This window comes from Ranitomeya variabilis, chromosome 5, assembly GCF_051348905.1.
Source record: "Ranitomeya variabilis isolate aRanVar5 chromosome 5, aRanVar5.hap1, whole genome shotgun sequence".
Classification (NCBI taxonomy): domain Eukaryota; kingdom Metazoa; phylum Chordata; class Amphibia; order Anura; family Dendrobatidae; genus Ranitomeya; species Ranitomeya variabilis.
In genome coordinates this window covers 81,877,911-81,886,088 of record NC_135236.1, presented here as the reverse complement: position 1 = coordinate 81,886,088, position 8,178 = coordinate 81,877,911, and the positions used below count along the sequence as shown (strand labels likewise).

The 8,178-nt window shown below is 46.5% G+C and overlaps 1 long non-coding RNA gene across 1 annotated transcript; it reads right to left on the bottom strand.

Annotated features, from left to right (window-relative positions):
• Positions 1-3,769: 3,769 nt before the first annotated feature.
• Positions 3,770-7,952, bottom strand: LOC143773341 (uncharacterized). Its single transcript, XR_013215150.1, has 2 exons — positions 6,561-7,952; positions 3,770-4,324 (listed from the first exon to the last, which is right to left on the bottom strand). It is a non-coding gene; the product is annotated as an uncharacterized LOC143773341 (long non-coding RNA).
• Positions 7,953-8,178: the final 226 nt, after the last annotated feature.

Below are 8,178 nucleotides of genomic sequence, written 5' to 3'. Positions count from 1 at the left end.
TTCTGATTTTGCATAAAGGGTGTGGTGAAACGCTACCTGAGTGGGTTGGGGAACACTCGCTTGGCACAGGATTTAAGCACTCAGGCAGGATTTCTCCACTTAAACAGTCTAATCCGGTTTATTAAACATCATAAACCACATGACATACAGTCTATTTCATTACATCCATGAACTTATCACGAACAACAGTCTGTTCGTGCAGCAGATAAACTTCTCTGCCATATATTACAGTCCCCTTGTCCGGGGTTACCTTTCAGGAGCTCCACTCCTCACGCTGACTCCATGTCAGTCCTGGCTTCGCCAGCACAGAAGCCGTCTCAGGCTCTGTAGGTCCACGGTCGCTCAGGTGCTTCCAGGAAGACTCCACTCACAGGAGCTTCCAACACAGACCATCAGGACTCACACTCTCACCAGGTGCTTGAAGGACTCAAGTCCATCCCAAGACAATTCAACATCCTGAGCATTCAGGTTCACAGTCTCTCAGGTGCTTCCAGGAAGTCTCCACTCACAGGAGCTTCCAACACAGACCATCAGGACTCACACTCTCACCAGGTGCTTGCAGGACTCCAGTCCATCCCAGGACAATCCAACACCCTGAGCATTCAGGTTCACGGTCTCTCAGGTGCTTCCAAGAAGTCTACTCTCCACTCACAGGAGCTTCCAACACCGACCGTCCAGGACCTTGCACATGGACCAAACAGATCCATACACTCTGACCATGTGACCAGACCTCAGTCACATTATATGGTTGTAACCACTCCCCTAGATGGGAGTGTGTGTGGTTAGCCAGTCCCGCCTAGCTCACCAGCTAACCCTATAAGCCCGCCCTTATAAGTAAACACAACAAACTCTTGTGGAACTATAAGTCCCAGCATAACCATATCATTTTGGGCTTACAGCGCAGAGCACCTCTGCGACACATACCGGCCATTTACAATCCTGCTGGACTTTGTCTCAGCACCATAATTATGCCTCCAAGCGCATCCTGAAGCACACACACAGCTCCCCTGTCTGTAATATGGGTTACCGCACCACAAGGAATATAATGTAAAGATAGTATGCTGCATGGTTCATATCAATTTTTGGTTAAATCAAAATGATTTTGCACATACAACCACAGCTCATACACAATTATAGTAGGTAAAAGACAATACTGAACCAAAGCTGTGCACAGATGATGCTAGCAAGATGGATGACATACACTGACTGGAGAAGAAGAAGGGAGGGGTTACTTATATCAGAGCTACAGGGAGAGAGGGAGGGAAAACTTCTAAGAGGCAAACTGATTAGATAGCAGTGTAAGAAATGACAAGCTGTCCTCGGTGAGAGGTGTATCGTCTGTGTCCTCTATCTCCCCGGCCACGCTCCAGTGATGCCCGTGTGCTGACCGTTTGCACTAACCCTCCCACGTGCTCATCCACAGACAGAAGAAGTATTTGGGAATCAGTGCACATAATCTCTTCCACTTGTCGGGCAGGGCCAGGTGGATGGCATATGGTACCGCAGCCAGCAGAGTCAAGTGATGCTACACGACTTGGGGCCCAGACTGCTTGCCTGATATGCAAGGAGGTGAGGTGAAAAATAGATGCCCATGGGCCACAGGTGCAAACTCTGCGCTTTCCAGAGGGTACTGGTTGGAAAACAAAACAATGGAACTGGAGTCACTCTCAGACATCCAATCTAAAACCGCTTCTACTTTTTCTGGCCTCACCATTCGTCCATCAGTACTCGGGCCTATGAAATTATGCAGAACGTCCTCTTGCCTGCATGCACCAGAGGAAGGTGTTGCTTTTGGGCACATAGCAGGCACAGATCTACCATGTTCTCTCCCCATTATCCAGCTACACCACTAAAAGCAGCACCACGGCCACATCCCCTATTTGATGCTTTCATCATTACATGGCCTGTATGCAGGGAGAGAGTGGCCAGCGGAATATTAACCTGCCTGTATGCAGAGTACCCCCACACCCCACAGAGCCTGTTTCGTGGAGTACCCCCAATGAGGCTGTTTTGCATAGTACCCCCAATGAGGCTGTTTTGCAGAGTACCTGCAAAACAACCTCCTTGGGGGTAGTTTTCAAAACAGTGTGAGGGCTACTAAGGGAGCCATCATACAGAATGGGGCTACTGAGGGGACCATCATACAGTGTAAGGTCTACTAAAGGAGGACATGAAACAGTGTGGGGACTACTAACTGGGCCCTCATACGGAGTGTGGTCTACTAAAGGACAATCATACATAGTGGAAGCTACTAAGGGGGCTTTCATAAAGAGTGGGGGCTACTAAGGGAGCCCTCCTACAGAGAGTGGGGCTGCTGAGTGGCCCATCATACAGTGTGGGATCTTCTGTGAGTGCCTTCCTACAATGAGGAATCATCATATAGTGTGGAGGCTAATGTGTTCCATCATACTGCATGGGGGCACAATACCGTATGAGGGCTTCTGTAGGAACCATCATACAGTGTCAGGGCTACAGTGAGGCCACCATACAGTGTGAGATCTTCATACAGTGTGGGGACCATCAAACAGTGTGGGTGATACTAATGGGCCATTACTGTATACAGTATGGTCGCCATTATACAGTGTGGGAGCTACTACAAGGCCATTATATAGTGTGGAGGCTACTATGGGGCCATCATACGTTTTGGGACCACTGTGGCGCCCATCATACAGTGTAGGGACTACTGTGGAGGCATCATACAGTTTGTGGGCATTACACTAAGCAGAGGCGTAGTTAGGGGGTTCACCTCAGGAAATGGTGGGGTGAAGTATCTGAGTGGGCCCCTAAGCAAATAACCATGAATACAAATATGGCGGTGCACCCTAATCGTGGCTACAGGAGAACCTCAGCAGATGACCATGCTGGTACTGGAAATAAATCGCTACACAAAGACCAACACTGATATTACCGCCATATCTATATATATAATTGTCTAAGGGTTTTTCCGTCTGTCTGTCTGTCTTTCTGTCTGTCTGTCTGTCTGTCCTGGAAATCCTGCGTCTCTGATTGATCGAGGCCGCCAGGCCTCGACCAATCAGCGACGGGCACAGCATGGTGATGATGATGTCATAATGGAAATCCCGCGTCTCTGATTGGTCGAGGCCGCCAGGCCTCGACCAATCAGCGACGGGCACAGTATCGACGTAGATGTCATAATGGTTGCCATGGCGACGATGATGTCATAAAGGTTGCCTCGACCAATCAGCGACGGGCTCAGTCTGCCGCGAATTCTGGAATCATCATTGTCATATACTACGGGGACATGCATATTCTAGAATACCCGATGCGTTAGAATCGGGCCACAGTCTAGTGATGAGTATATATCGGTAGATACCGGTCCTGCAGAACATATAAGAGATCACAGAGAGACTTTTTCAGTAGCAGCCTGGTCAACTGCTGAGGTTCTCCTACACCCACTATTAGAGTGTGACACTATAGTTGTAAACATGGCTACCTGGTTAGGGCCACACTCAGAAGTTTTGTCCCCCTCGACCCGGACCCCTATCTACGCCTTTGTGTATTTTAGAGGTGTTGTCCAGTTTCAGACAAAAATTCTGCAGTCACTTTGCTGCGCGATTCTGCACTCTGCAACATAGAGGGACTGCAGACTTTTCTTCTCAGGCCGGACCTTCCCTTTTACTTTGTATTTAATTTTTTTTATAAATTAAATCTATAATCATTTTCACCAGCGGAAACTTTCCTCGATTTATGATTTTTTTCCCCCAAAAGACAATGTAGCGCTACAACCAAATAATCAGCATAAACACAATTCTGTTGCTGTTTTTTTAATATTCCCATATCAATTTTTAAAAACAAATGGGGAGCACACAATATAAAGATACACATAAACCTATATAGGAGAGGAGCCTCGGTCTCCATCACCCTGTACGGTGGGTAAGCGGCATTACACCGCCGTGTGGATGCAGATGTGGATGTTGTTAGACGCTTGCTATCTATGTTGTGATCACATCCGCCCACCATCCATGAGCCAAAAATGTTCTTCTGGGTCATTGAGTCGAATGGCTGCCTCAGTCACATTGAAAATGTAGATTTGCCAGATGTGGTACTGGACTATTAAGAAATGTTTCCTCTGAACTGCGATTCAGATAGTCTAGTTCTCATGTCTCAGCTTGGCCGCGCACATCCTGTGATAGTGATGCCGCTATTCGGAGTCTTGACCTCACTCCAGGTTGGCGTATGACTTGTGGTGCGGATGTCTCGGACGTCCGGCAGCGATGCTACATTATCCGAGGAGGAGCCGTTAGTCACCTCGGGATTACTGGATGACTCCGCCGGAGCGTCCGCTGCCAGGTTATCAGTCCAGCTAATGAATATATAAGGTTTAGACATTTCATAAATGCAAAAGTTACATTATTTATTAAGCGCATAGACTGAGGTAACACTACAATGAGATTTTCAGCACAGGCTCGCGGGTCAGCTTCATACATATGTTCTTATTCACACCATCCATTTTACCAAATAATCTACTGAAAAGGAAAAGAATAAAATTCTTTGTGCTTTGGGATTTTTTCTAATGTTTTCTTTTAGCAGTAAAGACACCTTGAAACTTAAAGGAATGATCCGAAGGCAAAGCATTTTTCCCTATGTACAGTATTTAGTCCCATAATCTAAGTTATTTTCTTATATACTTACTTTAAAAAACTCCCTTCCGTTCCCTAACTGCCCTATCCAGCTAGTTTTGCATTTTTTTTCTCTGCTTCCTGTCTGATGATGATTTGCTTGAGTATCCCCAGTGCATGCTGGGATACTCATCAGAGGGCAGAAGTTGCGGTCATTGTCACATCCCCTGCCCCCCATCATCAGTGATGCTCTTTCAGGGGCAGGTCCCTGCTCTGTCGCTGAGTGTCTCCTTTGGGCAGTGTCTCTCCCAGCACCCTGTGCGATGAGCGTGGCGTCCGGTCTGTTGTCGGCTTAGCTGAATAGTAATATGCTGGCAACAGAGCGGTGTCGCTATACCCGGTGTGCAGGAGGACTAGGGCCGCCCCCGCAGGTGACATCACTGGTCTCTGCTGGGTATAATGAAACCGCTCTGCTGCCGGCTTACTAATATTCATCTAAGACAGCAGATCGGAAGCCACGCTCGTCGCACACGGCGCTGAGGGAGACACTGCACCTGGGAGACACCCAAGGACCAGCTCCTGAAATGAGCGGTACTGATGACGCCTCGTTTCAGGGAGGGGATGGGGGCTGTGACAATGACAGCAGCCCTCAGCCCCGTGATGACGTTTTGCTTCAGGGAGGGGGAAGGGGCTGTGACAATGACTGCAGCCTCTGCCCCGATGACGTTTGTTTCAGCGAGGAGGGACTGTGACAATGACCTCAGCCTCTGCCCCTGATGATGTTTTGTATCAGCGAGGGAGGGACTGTGACAATGACCCCAGCCTCTGCCCCGATGACGTTTGTTTCATCGAGGAGGGAAGGGGCTGTGACAATGACCTCAGCTTCTGCCCCTGATGATGTTTTGTTTCAGTGAGGGAGGAAGGGGCTGTGACAATGACCGCAGCCTATGCCCCCTGACAGGTACGGACTGGGGTTGAAATCACACAGGCCCATGCTGTCTCCGTCCCCAAGCACCAGATGGAATATATTACTAATATTTCCCTGGATGGAGGAAAGTAAGATTTACTACAATACCAATATACTAATGATACCCGTGACCTGCTGTGATGTGACGGAGTCAGCGACTTTGTGCTCCTTCACAATTCTTAACAGTATGGGTGTCTTGAGAGCACTGATTCTGTTAACAATGTAGCAGACAAGACAGCCCACAACCAGACAGGCCCCTCTGGCAGTTGCCAGAATTGCCAAATGGCCAGTCCGGCCCTACCCCCTGATGATGTTTTGTTTCAGTGAGGGGGGAAGGGGCTGTGACAATGACCCCAGCCTATGCCCCCTGAGGATGCTTTGAGCATCCCAGCATGCACTGAGGATACTCAACCAAATAGTCAGACAGGAGAAAAGTAGACAGTAGAGAGAAAAAAATACAACAGTAGTTGGATAGTGTAGTTAGGGAGCAGTAGGGAATGTTTAAAGCAAGTATATTAGAAAATAGCTTAGATTATGGGACTAAATAGATAGGGAAACATGCTGGACCACCCAGTTAATGCTCAAGGTACAGGTGACAGGTTTATTTTTTCATTTAGCTTTTGGGGGGTTATTTTTTGGGGTGCGATCTTCTGATCACTTTTTCTATATATTGCAATACTTTTGTTTTGTAGTAAATAGTAAAAATGATGTTCTCCTATGAAGCTTAGTCTATAGCTGAGCTTCCTGGGAGAACTAAGATGGCAGCCACAGGAGTTTTCAGCAGACCCCTGACTGGATAGGATGTCGCAGCATGTGTCATTTCTATGCCGCGATCAGAGCATGCTTTAGCCAGTGCATTTACAGCCAGATGCCGGCTACACGACACAGCCGGCACCTCCCGCGTTAGTAGCAGCCTCTGATGGAAATGGACATTTTAGTAAATATTTATTGAACGATTTATGGTCTCAAATCCAATATATCTTGATAACTAAAAGGGATAACTTAACACTTACAATGATACAAACATGGGAGAATTATGTTATAGTCACTTATGCAGTTTTTGATGGTTTGCTCTTGCCAAAGTCCACTCTTGCTGATATATCTCCTGCGCGACTCTTTCCCAGGCACTCTCTTTTTTCAAAAGCAATGGCGATAGACTTCTTGGTGAATGTCTCAGTGCACAAGACGCTTCTGCACCAAAATTATTAATTTTTTTATATCTAGTGCAGGTGACATGGTGCCACAGCCAAAATAGGAATAGAATGGAGAGATCCTGGGGTTCCGGCTTTAGATCACTGACATATTCTGTGGGTCACAACCCACATTTTGGGATATTGCCAAAAACTTAATTTCCAGGATTTGCATGGATCTCTTCATGTGACAGTTTGGGATCAAATGAGCATCAAAGGTAGCAGTTTCGTGCACTACAGAGGTAGGGGTAAGGTCCTTGTCTTTTGTGTGAAGGGACCCAAGATCACATCTATATCCTCAGATGTTAATGGACAAAAAAGTGTGATGATTATTTTTTTTGTTATTACTTTTGCTGTTGATGTTTTTCAATTCTGGATGTTTAGTTGTCGGCCACTTTGTTACAAGCGTTCGCTTCTTCTTACGACGACGTAGAGCTCACCTTTGAGTGTTGGTGTTTCTATTGATGGAAGGAAGGAACTGTAATTTTTACAGGTGACACTCGGATGTGACATCCATGAGATGGTTTCTAGGTCTCTTGTCTCTACTTGTGTGGCTACCGAGACTTTAATTACAGGATCAGTGCTTGTACTTTTGGAGGCCACTTGGATGTCATTGAGATCCTCCTCACTTACTTGTGTCCCAACGGTTTTGTATTTGGGGACTTGTGGATGAAGCTTTGCTGATCCAGGCTTTTTCCTAAAAAAAATCCAAGAATCTCCTTTTTACAGTCTTAGAAGGTTGTTTTGTCATCTTTATAGGACTTCCCTTCCTGACTGACGGGGGCAACCTCTCAATCAGCCCCTCCTCAATTTGTGCCAGTTCCAGTTCACTTGGTGAATCGCTGCTTGTTTCTTTCTTTGCTATTTCAGCAGCAGCATCTGGTGGAACATCATAAGGCTTGGTCCTGTTCTCCCGTTTCCAGAACGGTTTCCATGACCTCGCTGGGATTTTAGTCTTTTTCTCTGAAGTATCAAAGATGTCATCAAATGACCCAGCCAGCTCATCTCCGAGCATGAAACATCCGAACAGGTTCCATTTCCCATCCATCATTGCTAAAGCATGGGATGGAGCAGGTAGATGGTGAAAGAACATGTTCATTTTCAGAAAATCTGAGCAGAAATGAAATTTGTCTCTCAGCAGTATACGCTCTCCTCTCTCCTTCTCTCTCCTACAAAACCCTCAGAGCAGTTCAGGTAGAACGCGGAACTATAAGCAGCGACCGGCGACATCACAATCTGATGTCATGACGACACGGCTGTGATATCACTATAGGCGTCATGACATTCCGAGGGCATGATGTGGGTGGAGCCTTAATAAATAATGAACTGCTGTATTTAAATCTGTGCTTTTTCCTTTCTTACATTTTCGCTTAATAAGCAAAAAGAATTTATATTTTTATGCCTTAATTCTTATGTTTCCTTTATACCCTTTACTTAATTT